The sequence below is a fragment of the Oncorhynchus tshawytscha genome, linkage group LG01 (genome assembly GCF_018296145.1).
Source record: "Oncorhynchus tshawytscha isolate Ot180627B linkage group LG01, Otsh_v2.0, whole genome shotgun sequence".
Classification (NCBI taxonomy): domain Eukaryota; kingdom Metazoa; phylum Chordata; class Actinopteri; order Salmoniformes; family Salmonidae; genus Oncorhynchus; species Oncorhynchus tshawytscha.
Window position 1 is genome coordinate 55,129,317 of NC_056429.1, and position 15,765 is coordinate 55,145,081.

General features: G+C 44.4%; 1 long non-coding RNA gene across 1 annotated transcript in view; it reads left to right on the forward strand.

Annotated features, from left to right (window-relative positions):
- Positions 1–14,126, forward strand: part of LOC112250608 — a 28,591-nt gene extending 14,465 nt beyond the window's left edge. Inside the window, exons 2-4 of the long non-coding RNA XR_002953550.2 lie at positions 3,316–3,375; positions 5,161–5,282; positions 13,704–14,126. This is a non-coding gene — a long non-coding RNA (uncharacterized LOC112250608). The remainder of the gene's footprint in view (positions 1–3,315; positions 3,376–5,160; positions 5,283–13,703) is intronic.
- The last annotated feature ends 1,639 nt before the right edge of the window (positions 14,127–15,765 follow it).

A 15,765-nucleotide genomic window follows, 5' to 3' on the forward strand; every position in this document is an offset into this window, starting at 1 on the left:
TACTTAAGCAATAAGGCCCGGGAGGGTGTGGTATATGACCAATATACCACGGCTAAGGGCTGTTCTTACGCACGACGCAACGAGTGCTAGGACACAGCCCTTAGCCGTGGTATATTGGCCATATATCACAAACCCCCCCGCGGTGCCTTATTGCTATTATAAACTGGCTACCAACGTGATTAGAGCAGTAAAAATATGTATTTTGTCATACCTATGGTATACGGTCTGATATACCACGGCTTTCAGCCAACCACCCAGTTTATAAAATGTTTTCAACCGCATAACATTGATTCTTAATTATGGTGTAGACCACACATAGGGAACATCTGTTGTCACCTTACATGAAGCATGCTAAACAAGTCTGAAAAGAAAAGCTCTAAATACAGTTGATGCTCTCTAGAGATGGATAGTACTCTCTCACTAAATCATCTCCAGTTCCTGACTAACGAATGGGAGGAGTTGACACATCTCACCATGAGACAGGCAACATAACAAAGTCAAAATAACATTGCAGAACCTCAAAAATATATGTTTACGAACCTGTCAAGTCTCATCTCGGCCATTTACTGTATATTCCGTGGAACAGGAGCATAAGTACTTTACAATTGGGTTGTATGTGAATCACTGTACTGTGGTGGCAACTGACTGTAAGGAATGACTGGACATCGGATGTGCTGACGTCAAACTTTGACCTTACAGGAGAGTTTACGATGACATACTAATTGCGGTTCAATGGGAGCGAGGGAGAAACCAGCAACACATAGTTACACAGACCAGCCACATGCCTGTGTTTAATGAGGTCATCGCCCTAATAGTGTTAGGACTAACATGATCTTCTCTTGGTCCTGTCTCAGCTCCACAATGTGAGAGTAGGGGATTTCACTGCCTCGGGACGTTCTAGAAACCACACATCTAAGAAGATAAAATATACTTATCTGAAACGGGTGCTGAATCCTCTCCTGTAAAAAAACACACGTCAATAAAGTGGTGGTTTTGTATTTAAAATACGAGAGGGATTCTGCCGGTGTAATCAAGAAAATCATTTCTGCTGACGGTTGTCCAACAGATCATACTGAGCATGGGCACTGTTCTGGTTTCTCCAGCTTTAGTATTTAGTATTTAGCATTTAGCATTTAGTGTTTTATGAAGATTCCCAAGGCAGTTGCTACACTTCCTGGGGTCCAAACAGGAAACAAAACACAACAAATAAAATACATAAATACATAATGCGCATAATACTACTGTCCATACAATACATAATATATAAAAATGTCTGTGTCTCTTCACAGTCCCCGTCGTGCGTTAAGGTGTTTTATCTGTTTATCCAGTTTTTTAAATTTTTTATCTGGTATTATTGCTAGTTGGAGTTACCTGGGGTGACAGAGAGTGTAGTCCTGGCTCTATTTAGTACTGTGCTTTTCCCAGCTTCTGTTCTGGACCTGGGGTCTGTGAAGAGGCCTCTGGCTGCATGTTTTGTGTTGTACCGATGAGTGTCCGAACTGTGTGCCGACTGCTTGAAAAGACCGTTTGGTACCTTTTAACCCATCAACACCTTGCTCAAAGGCCAATAGCGATGCAGTCTATCTCTCAACTTTGGCCCAGGAGAAATTGAGATGCATACCACTGACATTCACCATCCTTAAACATCTAAGTGCAACAAGCTCTGCTCTGTTCTGGACCAACTGCAATTTTCCTAAGTCTTTCTTTGTTTACCTGACCACACAACCAGGCAGTAGTCCTGGTGCGATCAAACTAGGGCCTGTAGGACCTGCCTGGTTCATTTAGATGTCAAGAAAGCAGAGCAACACCTTATCATGGACAGACTAGCCATTTTAGCAACCTTTGATTCTATATGTTTTGACCATGACAGCTTGCTATCTAGGGTTACATCCAGCAGTTTAGTCTCCTCAACTTGCTCAATCACCACATTATTCAATAATAGATCTAGACGAGGTTTCGGGTTGAGTGGGTGAATTGTCGTAAATATTATGCTTTTAGTTTTAGAAATATTTAGCACCAGCCTATTGCTAGTCACCCAGTCTAAAACTGACTGGATCTCTATGTGAAGGGTGTCAGTTAGAGTTGAAGTCGGAAGTTTCCATACACTTAGGTTGGAGTCATTACAACTCATTTTTCAACCACTCCACAAATGTCTTGTTAATCAACAAACTATAGTTTTGACACAAGTCATTTTTACAACAATTGATTGTTTCACTTACAATTTAGATTTGTCTCTCCTCTGATCATTGTTGCGGTTTCTTTTTTGTCTGCAATGACTGACATGCACTATTTTCCTTATCTTTTCCATCGACCTGTATTTACAGTGCCTTGCGAAAGTATTCGGCCCCCTTGAACTTTGCGACCTTTTGCCACATTTCAGGCTTCAAACATAAAGATATAAAACTGTATTTTTTTGTGAAGAATCAACAACAAGTGGGACACAATCATGAAGTGGAACGACATTTATTGGATATTTCAAACTTTTTTAACAAATCAAAAACTGAAAAATTGGGCGTGCAAAATTATTCAAGGTATTGGAGTGGCCATCACAAAGCCCTGACCTCAATCCCATAGAAAATGTGTGGGCAGAACTGAAAAAGCATGTGCGAGCAAGGAGGCCTACAAACCTGACTCAGTTACACCAGCTCTGTCAGAAGGAATGGGCCAAAATTCACCCAACTTATTGTGGGAAGCTTGTGGAAGGCTACCCGAAACATTTGACCCAAGCTAAACAATTTCAAGGCAATGCTACCAAATACTAATTGAGTGTATGTAAACTTCTGACCCAGTGAGAATGTGATGAAAGAAATAAAAGCTGAAATAAATCATTCTCTCTACTATTATTCTTACATTTCACATTCTTAAAATAAAGTGGTGATCCTAACTGACAAAAGACAGGGAATTTTTACTTGGATTAAATGTCAGGATTTGTGGAAAAACTGAGTTTAAATGTATTTGGCTAGGGTGTATGTAAACTTCCTACTTCAACTGTATACGTGAAAGAGTATGGATAATGCGCTTTCACAAAATGTGTGTTTGGAATCCACACGGGAAATTCCACCAGTTTAAGGTAAGGTTGAAAAACGTATCTCTACCTATTTGTTGCTGATAAACATTGTAGGTGATTTCTACTCTTAAGCATCTTCAGGAAACCCCAAACAACCCCAAGCTGTAATAAATAGCTTTATATTCCAGATAGAGCGATTGTTCTCCATTTAAAAAGCAGCAGGGGAGTTGACATGATATTGCCAAGCACATCATAAATAGCATATAGAGCTAATGTGCCTAATCTATTCTTTTTTTTGCCAATTATAGGAAGGACAACTGTCAACCAGCAAGAGATGATTCAAACACAGCTCTCTAATCCATCCCCAGGTCGGCCCTTTTATCATGTCTCTGTGAATTTGCTTGCATCCGGTCTCCTACGTGCATGTCAATATCATCTCCATAGCAGGTTGCTCGGCAAGCTAGCTCTTTCATCATGCTCATTAACCAAGACAGAGGTGTGTGTGTGTGTGTGTGTGTGTGTGTGTGTGCGTGCCAGATCCCACCAGTCTACTGTTTTCATACATCTATATATATGAGGGGACATAATCACAAAGCAGCCCCAATTACTATGGTATGAATGTCATCCAATTAAATCATGGCTATATTTGTCAGCTAACCCCTCAAGCTAATTGCTTTTATTGCATCCTATTGTCGAGAGAAACTTTCAAGAAAAACATTGGATCCGAAATATTAAGAGAGGAAGTGCACTGACACGTGATATGTGGTTTCACACTTTAAACCAACCCCCTGCCCTGCAAAGCTTCCATCCACATGGTTCCCTTTTAGAAGTGTGAACCAGCTCCCATACAGTCACTTCACCCAGCCTGCTGCAGTTAGCCAGCAACCACAAATAACCGCAGGAGCTCAAAGAGGCACTCAACATTCCTCTCACGCATACTATACATCTACGTCAACGAGGTGACCTCTACTACCACTCCAATGACCTTCCCAGGTGTGACGGACTACCATTTAAAATCGTCTAAGCTAAACCAATGACCTGCTATTGTCATTTCTTCCATTAGTTGTACCTGAGCCAATGATATCATTTAGTGGTTGATTCTATGCAACATACAGTGGATTCGGAAAGTATTCAGACCACTTGACTCTTTCCACATTTTCCCACTTGTCAGTAAAAGGCACATGACAGGCCGCTTGGAGTTTGCCAAAAGGCTCCTAAAGACTTTCAGACCATGAGAAACAAGATTCTCTGGTCTGATGAAACCAAGATTGGAACTCTTTGGCCTGAATTCCAAGCATCACGTCTGGAGTAAACCTGGTACCATTCTTACGGTGAAGCATGGTGGTGTAATTCATCATGTTGTGGGAATGATTTTCAGCGGCTGGTACTGGGAGACTCATCAGGATTGAGTGAATGATCAACGGAGAAAAGTACAGTGAGATCCTTGATGAACACCTGTTCCAGAGCGCTCAGGACCTCAGGCTGGGGCAAAGGTTCACTTTCCAACAGGATAACGACCCTAAGCACACAGCCAAGACAACGCAGGAGTGGCTTCGGGACAAGTCTCTGACTGTCCTTGAGTGGCCAAGCCAGAGCCTGGACTTGAACATCTCTGGAGACACATGACAATAGCTGTGCAGCGACGCTCCCCATCCAACCTGATAGAGCTTGAGAGGATCTGCAGAGAAGAATTGGAGAAACTCTCTCAATACAGGTGTGCCAAGCTTGTAGCGTCATACCCAAGAAGACTCTAGGCTGTAATCACTGCCAATGGAGCTTCAGCAAAGTACTGAGTAAAGCGTCTGAATACTTATGTGAATGTGATATTGAAGTTTTTAAAGATACATTTTCAAAGGTTTCTAAAAACCTGTTTTTGCTTTGTCTTTATGGGGTATTGTGTGCAGATTGATGAGGGACATTTAAAAAAAAAATCAATTTTAGAATAAGGCTGTAACGTAACAAAATGTAGAAAAAGAGGAGGAGACTGAATACCTTCCGAATGCACTGTATACAGAGCCCCTGAGCTTTTCCTGAACATGTGTCCTGACCAGGAAAAACTCATGGCCTGCGTCTGAGTCCATTTTGATGTAGGCGTAACGTACTGTTATCAGCCAACCGAGTTACGTAACATCCTCCAATTTGCCTCTCTGCAGCACAGCTCAGGCCAGGAAGTGCATTGCAGCTGGCCCCCAGCCCGCAGCTCTGTCTCCCTGTGTCGGGCCAGCCTCCCTGACCCTGACCCCCACCACCCACCAGGCCATGGGCCCACTCAAAGGTATGACAAGCGCGTAATTAGACTAATCCCAATTACACTCACCATGGCCTGTCCACCCCCCCCACCACAGGAGGCGTCCTCCTGTGCTGGGCCTAGTGTGTTACTTCTGTAAGCCCACTAACAGCTGCTGAACAGAACATGCCATTTCTGCCCTGCTCTTCAGCGCAGGACATTCCGTGCAGATGTTGGAGGGGGAAATAAAGACGCTCGGAGCATGGAGCGTCTTTAAAACCAGGCTTGACAGCTTGTTTAATGAGGTCCGTCCAGGGTTATGCTCCTGAGACAGGGTGCAGGGTGAAAATATTATCCCCCGTGGCATGACGAGAAGGATATTGATCCAAACTTTGTGCTAGACCTCACAGAGAGGTGAGAGTGTTACTGTAGCCTGGACTTAGACATGGGGGGAAGTGACACTCACACAGTCAGCACAGCAAGTATCATGGTGGCAGCATCATGTTATGGGTATGCTTGTCACCGGCAGGGACTGGGGAGTTTGTTAGGATGAAAATAAATATGAAAGGAGCAGAGCCCAATTTAAAAAGTTAGAGGAAAACCCACCTCAGTCTTTTAAAAACCTACACAAATGTGAATGTCAAAGTACACACCAGAATGGCTTTCCAGGAGGTGTGTTCCTGAATGGTCCAGTCTCCGTCCTGACTTAAATCTGCTTAAAAAAAACTGAGACATGGTTTGAATATCACTGTCCATTAATGATTCCCAACCAAATTTACTGAGCCTGAGAAATTTTGACAAAAACAATGGATATATGTTGCCCTAAGTTGTGTACGGTTGGAAGTATCTTATTGAAATGATTCACCGCTGTAATGGCAGGCAAAGGTGCTTCCACCAAGTATTATTTCTAGGGTGTGAAGATATTCGCAATCAGTACATCCTCATTTTGTATTTCTTAGTGGAATGTTTCTTTCACTTTGAAAATGTGGAGTAGGTTGTGTAGATCAATAGGAAGAAAATCTGATTTAATCCCTTTTTAGATCAAATTTTAAGGCAGGAAAATGTGAAGACTGTGTAAGGGGTGTGTAGACTTTCACTAGCGACTGTAAGCAGTGGTGTAAAAATACTACATTAGTCGTTTTTTGGGGGTGTCTGTACTTTACTTTACTATTTCTATTTTTGACAACTTTTACTTTTACTTCACTACATTCCTAAAGTAAATTATATACTTTTTTACTCCATACATTTTTCCTGGCACCCAGAAGTACTCATTACATTTTAAATGGTTAAGTATATTTGAGCAATTACATTTACTTTTGATATGTAGGTATATTTAAAACTAAAATACTTTTAGACTTTTACTCAAGTAGGATTTTACTGGGTGACTTTCACTTTTACTTTTGTCATTTCCTGTTAAGGTTTCGTTACTTTTACTCAAGTATGACTGTTGGGTACTTTTTCCACCACTGACTGTCAAGGGATGGGATAAGTGATGGGCGGAAGCAGCTCCATTTAGAAAGGTGCAGGCACAGTGTAGAGTACCCTCTGTAACATCAGGGTGTGCCCATTCACTCCGTTCATTGGCGACAGGAGGGGAGGGTGAGGGTGAATGAAGTGTGTTGGTGGGAATGCCACAGTGGCTGGATTAAAGGGTGAATGAAGTGTGTTGGTGGGAATGCCACAGTGGCTGGATTACAGGGTGAATGAAGTGTGTTGGCGGGAATGCCACAGTGGCTGGATTACAGGGTGAATGAAGTGTGTTGGTGGGAATGCCACAGTGGCTGGATTACAGGGGGAATGAAGTGTGTTGGCGGGAATGCCACAGTGGCTGGATTACAGGGGGAATGAAGTGTGTTGGCGGGAATGCCACAGTGACTGGATTACAGGGGGAATGAAGTGTGTTGGCGGGAATGCCACAGTGGCTGGATTACAGGGTGAATGAAGTGTGTTGGCGGGAATGCCACAGTGGCTGGATTACAGGGTGAATGAAGTGTGTTGGCGGAATGCCACAGTGGCTGGATAACAGGGGAATGAAGTGTGTTGGTGGGAATGCCACAGTTGCTGGATTACAGGGGAATGAAGTGTGTTGGTGGGAATGCCACAGTGGCTGGATAACAGGGGGAATGAAGTGTGTTGGTGGGAATGCCAGTGGCTGGATTACAGGGGAATGAAGTGTTTGGTGGGAATGCCACAGTGGCTGGATTACAGGGGGAATGAAGTGTGTTGGCGGGAATGCCACAGTGGCTGGATTACAGGGTGAATGAAGTGTGTTGGTGGGAATGCCACAGTGGCTGGATTACAGGGGGAATGAAGTGTGTTGGTGGGAATGCCACAGTTGCTGGATTACAGGGGGAATGAAGTGTGTTGGTGGGAATGCCACAGTGGCTGGATAACAGGGGGAATGAAGTGTGTTGGTGGGAATGCCACAGTGGCTGGATTACAGGGGAATGAAGTGTGTTGGTGGGAATGCCACAGTGGCTGGATAACAGGGGAATGAAGTGTGTTGGTGGGAATGCCACAGTGGCTGGATTACAGGGGAATGAAGTGTGTTGGTGGGAATGCCACAGTGGCTGGATTACAGGGGGAATGAAGTGTGTTGGCGGGAATGCCACAGTGGCTGGATTACAGGGGAATGAAGTGTGTTGGCGGGAATGCCACAGTGGCTGGATTACAGGGTGAATGAAGTGTGTTGGCGGAATGCCACAGTGGCTGGATAACAGGGGGAATGAAGTGTGTTGGTGGGAATGCCACAATTGCTGGATTACAGGGGAATGAAGTGTGTTGGTGGGAATGCCACAGTGGCTGGATAACAGGGGGAATGAAGTGTGTTGGTGGGAATGCCAGTGGCTGGATTACAGGGGAATGAAGTGTTTGGTGGGAATGCCACAGTGGCTGGATTACAGGGGAATGAAGTGTGTTGGCGGGAATGCCACAGTGGCTGGATTACAGGGTGAATGAAGTGTGTTGGTGGGAATGCCACAGTGGCTGGATTACAGGGGGAATGAAGAGTGTTGGCGGGAATGCCACAGTGTCTGGATTACAGGGTGAATGAAGTATGTTGGTGGGAATGCCACAGTGGCTGGATAACAGGGGAATGAAGTGTGTTGGTGGGAATGCCACAGTGGCTGGATTACAGGGGGAATGAAGTGTGTTGGTGGGAATGCCACAGTGGCTGGATAACAGGGGGAATGAAGTGTGTTGGTGGGAATGCCACAGTGGCTGGATTACAGGGGGAATGAAGTGTGTTGGCGGGAATGCCACAGTGGCTAGATTACAGGGTGAATGAAGTGTGTTGGCGGGAATGCCACAGTGGCTGGATTACAGGGTGAATGAAGTGTGTTGGTGGGAATGCCACAGTGTCTGGATTACAGGGGGAATGAAGTGTTTGGTGGGAATGCCACAGTGGCTGGATTACAGGGTGAATGAAGTGTGTTGGTGGGAATGCCACAGTGGCTGGATTACAGGGGGAATGTGTGGCGAGCGGAAAAGAGCGTATTCCCTCAGTCAGCCTGGACACAGCTTAGCGGTACACAGGGTGTGTGTGTGTGTGTGTGTGTGTGTGTGTGTGTGTACTGTATGTGGTATGTGGATAGGGGAGAGGGGTGTAAAGATAGGGTAGGACTAGGACAGAGGGTTCTCCACATCAACCAGATAATAACCCCTCCAATCCCCAATCTCTTGACCTCTTTCTCTCCATCCAGACCACCCAAGCTCTTCCTCATCCTCAGTTCCAGCTCATCAAGGTTCACTGGGTTCACCGGTTTCAAACACTTACACAATTGAGAACCAACCATTGTGAACAGCAGCTGCTTAAAGTAGTTAGGAAAAGGGAAACAAATGATTCAAAATTAGATCAGATCAAATAGGCTGCACAATGAAGTTTGATGGTCCTGACAAAATAGTTTCCAAGACATTTTCCTGGTTCCACTACAGTCGGTGCAACTCGTGGTTGTCTGTCAGATTGCATAAATCCAGCCGTGGCAGTTGTCCCTGTGCCACCCGTGCTGGCACTGCCATGTCCTAGGATGCCTGGGTTCCCCACAGACACATCATAGCCTCTCTTCTGCTCCACTGCCACAGCGGACGTCGGCTCAGAGGAAAATGAATAGAGAGACTACTTCAATCAAAACAACAGGGCCGTTCCCTGAGTCTCCTCTCTGGCACGTCACAGGCACAGACAGGGCTGCTGGACAGGCCCAGTTACAGACTGTCACATGTCATCTCCTCCATCATTATGATCTCTCCTGGGGATAAGCCTGACTCTACCTCTGACCACTGCCTACCCTCAGGTCTGGTCTGCAATGCTAACACACCAAAAATAGATCGAGAGGGACTAGAATAGATGGCCATGGTTCAATCCCTGGCTGTTGGAGACCATATGGATCCCCTCGACTCCCCCGCCACCTGTTGTTAGACCTATTTGTGTACAATGAAGTAATGTCCTCCTTACAGAAGTGTGGACGCTACTAACATGCACTTATCAGACCACTGGTGGCTATGAGACTCCATACCTCTGTAGACAAGACAGTATCAGACCTGTGTCTGAAGTATGGTGCTAGCAGCCCTACAGTACACCAACCACGGTTTACTGACAGTTGAGAAATTGTCTGCCACTTCTGTCATCCCACTTGAAATCCGTATAAATGTGGTGACTTTTCCTTTGACATGACACACACATATCCTTTTCAGCCTACAGTTCGTTTCAGGGCTGGGTTTCACTTGAATGTCACCACCCACCAGCATGGCATTGTTTATTCATCAGAAACAACTACTAAATTGTTTCCTCTTCACGACTGAGATGAGTCAAACAGCTTAAGTGTCCACTCGGCCACCTGAGCCATGGAGCAAATTAAAATAGTGGGTGCAAACTTGTTGTTGCACCTCCACTGTCTTTTACCAGAAGATTATGAGAATTAGTCCATTTCCACTTATTTTTGAGCTAGTTTGTATGAAAAAAAAAATATAGATATATAAATGGTATAATTGCTTGATGTGATAGCATTTAGCCAACTCGCTCCCTCCACCGCTCCAAGAAGAAAGGTTTGGATCACTAACGTTTTGCTTCCTGCATGCTCCGCTGCTTTGATCGGTGTAACGTTCACTAGAAGCCACAATTGTCTATTCAGATAAGGGAAAATGCACCCACAAAATAAAATTCAAGGAATATGTAGTGACATGATCGTGAGCAAAGTCATTGTAACCTATTCTTTCCCTTCCCCTGTGAGGACCATGAGCACGGGCTGACTTGGCTTTGCTGTACCGCAAGCGAAGCCTGCCAGCAGCCTACCACGGTTGCGCCGTGTCCGTTACGATGTAGAAAAAAACACATCGCAGCTATCTTTCAATAGCTACCCATATTACGGGAGCTTCCTCTTATTATTTCCAATTATTTATACGGCAAAGTCAAGGACACGATTTATGGAAGATGCCAAAACCTTTGAGATAGATGACCAAGTCAAAGATAGGCCAGTGGTTTTCATCTGTTCCCAAAGTGTTCCTAAATCAATGCTTATGACAAATCCAGCTCTAGTACCAGCCATAGAGCCAGTTGGGCTAATCTTTTGAATGCAGTGTAGTAAAAAAAAAAACAGCAACAACAGATAACATTAGCTAGCCACATCAGTCTTGTTCTATGAGATCATCTCAAATCAACTAATGTCACTTTTTGTGAAGCTCACATTACCTGACTGCTATTATATCATAGAACAAAACATTTAAGATTTCCCGGGTGTATGTTAACCTTCATTCCCCATTCATTTTCCCCATAGGGACGGCTGAAAGAACCAGAGGTAACTTTAGGACTACAAGCTGGAGATCTCTATAGCCTCACTAGGAAGGGAAACACAAGACCAGAGAGACTTTTGAGCGACTCTGTAAGAACCTGTGACTTTACACGAGAGCACATGTAAAATCACCACACAATCAGGTTACTGCAACCAGAGCCAGTCAGCCTGTCACCCAATCTCCATGATAAGCAGTGGCCAATCCAATGGGAGAGGGTGGGGCCAAACAATGGACAGAGGTGAATGGCCGTGGGCTCCATGACACGGAAACAGCCATTGTCTCTGTCGTCCCTCTGTGGCACACAGGCGGTGCCTCCAATCCCGGTTGAAAGTCGCTGTTGTGGCGATGTCTCCATTGTGGAAGTCCGCTAATTGTCTTTGTGTCTCTGTTCTTCGCTCCCCTTCTCCTGTAATCTCACAATGGTGCACTGTGCTCCCCTCGACCGGCTAACAATCAGCCCCTCTGTTCCCACAGACCATGGAGTCACTGTCCACTGTGCCTGTACACACACTCGCTGGCACACACACGTACACTAGTTTCTCAAACACAAACGGTGGCACACACACGTACACTAGTTTCTCAAACACACGCGGTGGCACACACACGTACACTAGTCTCTCAAACACACGCGGTGACATGTACATCATAACAGACACAACGAGGCATGTATACACACGGTGTAAACAAATTCACACATGACACAATCACACACAAAGAGAGTAGAGCATGATGGATGTCATGGCGATAGATTTAGATTTGTTTTCGAAGTGCAATGAATGACCCATAGTAGCTATGTTAGGTTTACAGAAGGTTCGGAACAGTAGTGAGCATTCTTCCCTATTAAACTGCTGCTGTTCTGCTGAAGTTAGCCTTTTGTTTGCCTAAATTATTTATCTGTACCTGCACAAATGACAGATACTGACAGTCAGACACTCTGCCCTCCGGCTATCTAATGAACCCTCTCTGTGTGCTGACAAATAGAATGAGAGCTCCAAGCATCAACACTACATTTAGGAGATATGCTTTTATTTACTCTAAAGATCAAATCAATAGCCATTAGGGAAACATCAATCAAATGCAGATAGAGGTTGAAAACAACAAGTGATGTGTTGTAATCACAGTTGAAAACACTGTCATGACTAATCCTTTCTCTGTATAAGCAGCAAAGAAAATGTGTTTCAGACTGCAGCACATAGAGAAGTGAAACAGGAAGTATTATTTGGTCTTGTTGTGTTGAAGTCGAGTCCAAGATTGAAGAGGGTTTTCAGAATAAATATTGTAGAACCATTGCAATGTTCCATGGTACTAGGTCATGTTATTTCACATATGAGACATACCCACAGTAACATTGTAGTCCATGGCATTATGTGGTCAGTTTGAGCCAGTTGAGAATGGTGCATTATGGGTAAGGTGCACTACAGGTCAGTTGTGGGTCAGTATGCACTCCTTTAATCTCCTCTTCATTTTTTCCAATCCCATGAAGGTTTTAAGCAAACCAGAAGGCACAATTTTTGTGTTTTTTAATTTACGGATATCCAGGGGCACACTCCAACACAGACATAATTTACAAACTAAGCATGTGGGTTTATTTAGTGAGTCCGCCAGATCAGAGGCAGTAGGGATGAATTAGACCATTTTCCTGTCTTGTTAAGCATTCAAAATGTAACGAGTACTTTTGGGTGTCAGGAGTATGGAGTAAAAAGTACATTATTTTTGTTTGGAATGTAGTGAAGTAAAAGTAAAAGTTGTGAAAAATATAAATAGTAAAGTACAGACACCCCAAAAAACTACTTAAGTAGTACTTTAAAGTATTTTTTACTTAAGTACTTTATAAAACATGGACAGTATGTAGTTAGGGCCTATGTATACAATAACTATAGCATACATTTAGTCAGGTGTACAGTATGGCAGCTGATCACTGCAACAGAGCCTTGATTGTTCCTGAACACTGTTATAATCTCATTAAGCCATCAGGACACAGGAGTTCACTGGGAAAATAACCTGTTGGAACACCGCATATCAAGATGTACTCTATGAGAATGACTTTAAGTGTCTTTCTACATATTTTGTAGTCATGATGTGTATGTTGCTAAATCGAGCTGATGATGCACAGCAGGTGCTATACTGTTTGTGACCAAAAACTGTTGCCAACTCACTCTTCTTTCCTTGTCCCTTTCTTTTTCCTCACACTCTCTTTCGCATACCCACTTTCTCTTACCCTCTTCTTCCTTACCACTCCCTTCCTTCCATAACTGTCCCAGAATGTCACTTTCTTTCAACAATTTTTCTCTCTTTTCAACTCTCTCCCTCCTCCCCTTTCTTTCACTCTATACAACAACCACTCTCTCCCGTCATAACCTACCCTGTATTTCCGCAAAATCTTTCTCTCCACCTTTTTCTTTCTCTATTCCTCAGCCCTCACTTTCTCTCTTCTCCCTCCACCTCCCTCCCTCTCTCCACCCCTCCCCTCTCTCCCCTCTCTTCTGCGTGAGCTGTAATGAAACGCTCTCCCAGTAATGCCTGTCCTCTCGATGCTCTGTTAATTACTCCTCTATTTATTTAGCTGATCTGTCCGGGCGGGGGCTGTCCCCGACCGTGGGGATTGTCTGACTCCTGCGTTAAATAGCCTGCATTCCGATCCTCTGATGCTGAAACTAACATGAGTCCCCCCTTTTATCTCAACAGCGCGTCAAATTAGCACCCGGCAGATTCCTGCTACAAAGAACCAGGCAACCGAAAAAGCCTGGAGACAGGCTGATTGGTGCTGCGAGCCCTACACAGTATGGTGTCTCGAGCATGGCTGTATGTGGGCTCTGGCTCTACTGAACGACCGCCTCTGCCAGTCTGTCTGGATGTAAAACTGTATTTAATGGTGTATGAACATCAAAGCAATGGGGGTGGCATTCAAAATAAATGAATTTCATTGAATACAGTTAGATGGAATTTTATGATGAAAGTGATGAACATTGAATGCAGTTAGATGGAATTGGCGTGTATTTTTGGACAGAATGATGAGTGACAATAAACCAAACTGTTGTGAGAGTATTATGCTGCTTCTGTATAGTACTATCAACACCAACAGCCTTCCAATACTATACATTGTCACATGTAGGCCAATCAAATAACCTCTTCCATTGATATCTCATTCAGTGCCTCTCTCCGTGACTTCGTAGCCTGTTGTTCTATGAAGAAAATCTATTTTAAGCGATACAAAGCTGATTTCCATAGAGGCAGACAGAGTTGTTGTTCACTGCCAGAGGCATTGAGGCAGGGTGTCATGTAATATTATCAGGCTGATATCTCAGTTCATTCACCAAAACTCCTGTCTCATTGGGGTGGCGTTGCCATGGTGAGAGCTTGACCCCCCCCCCTCGTTGCTCAGTCTAGATCCGGTTTCATCAGTTTATAGGCTACTTTTCTTTTTGGTTTAACCCTGCTTGCCCACATGCCATCATTGAGGAGGCGTTTATGGAGGGGGGCAAGGGGGACAGAGAGAGAGCGAGACTGAGAGAATGTGGGGGAGAGCGTGCTAAAGGGGTAGAGTGTGTGAGAAAGACTGAGGGATTGAAAAAGGCAGAGTTGGGAAAGAGATTTTGAGAGCGCCAGTGTTCTCCTGGCCAAGTTGGGACAGACAGAGACCTGGTTGCTCTCTTTGCCATGTTTCACAGTCTATGTGTGCAGGAATGCATTCATTAACAGTAATTCCTCTGCTCTCAAACAAGGGTGCCGTCACTGGGTGAGTGAGTGGAGGATTGGGGAGCTGGTGGGGCTCCCCCCATCCTCCTCCAAACACACTCTCTGAGCAGAGGCTCTATCCAGCCTAGGCCTCCGAGTACAAGTGGATCTCCATGAGAATGGCCGTGGAGGCACAAAGAGATGAAAAGGTAGTGGAAAAGGCCCAGTACAATCCCTTCCTGTTCTGTTGGGTCGTTTGTTTCAGGGCTGTCAGTGCCAGGCCCACAGCCCTCCTCTGCCCCTTCAAACCCCCTCAGCCCCTCATCTCCTTGGCCCATTTCACACATTCTTTGCAGCTTTGTTTTTCGGGCTGTTTTTAAAACATTGCTCCTGTTCTTTTTCATTCACGTGAAAAGGGATGGCGGGCAAAGTAACATCAAACAGAAAGTGGGGCAATTGTTTTTCTAATACATCTGAAAGGCAGCCAGCTCCGGGCATGGAACGTGTTTTGCATAACAAAAGAAAGGCAACACCATTAAGCCAATTAAACTATTTATATACATACTTTAATGACAGAATTTAAGCAGTTATAATTCATGCTTATTGTGTGGTAAAATAAAAGATCCCCTGCCTTCACTGGAATTAACATAGTTTGGTGAAACCTTTTGTGGTTTAATCAACATCTGTAACAATGAAGCCATAATAGAACACAACACATCATTCACTCCATTCTCTTTAAAATGAGACTTTCTCACGTAAACTAAATGTTACCTTTGATTCTGTGTTTATTCACAACATCCCCAATAGTTCAACTAGGTTGGACTGTAGAATGCATTATCGCATTCACATATCACATATCCGTTTGTTATATCTGGAGTACTTCTCCTGTCTTATCCGGTGTCCTGTGTGAATTTAAGTGTGCTCTCTCTAATTCTCTCTTTCTCTCTTCCTTTCTCTCTCTCGGAGGACCTGAGCCCTAGGACCGTGCCTCAGGACTACCTGGCATGATGACTCCTTGCTGTCCCCAGTCCACCTGGCAGTGCTGCCGCTCCAGTTTCAACTGTTCTGCCTG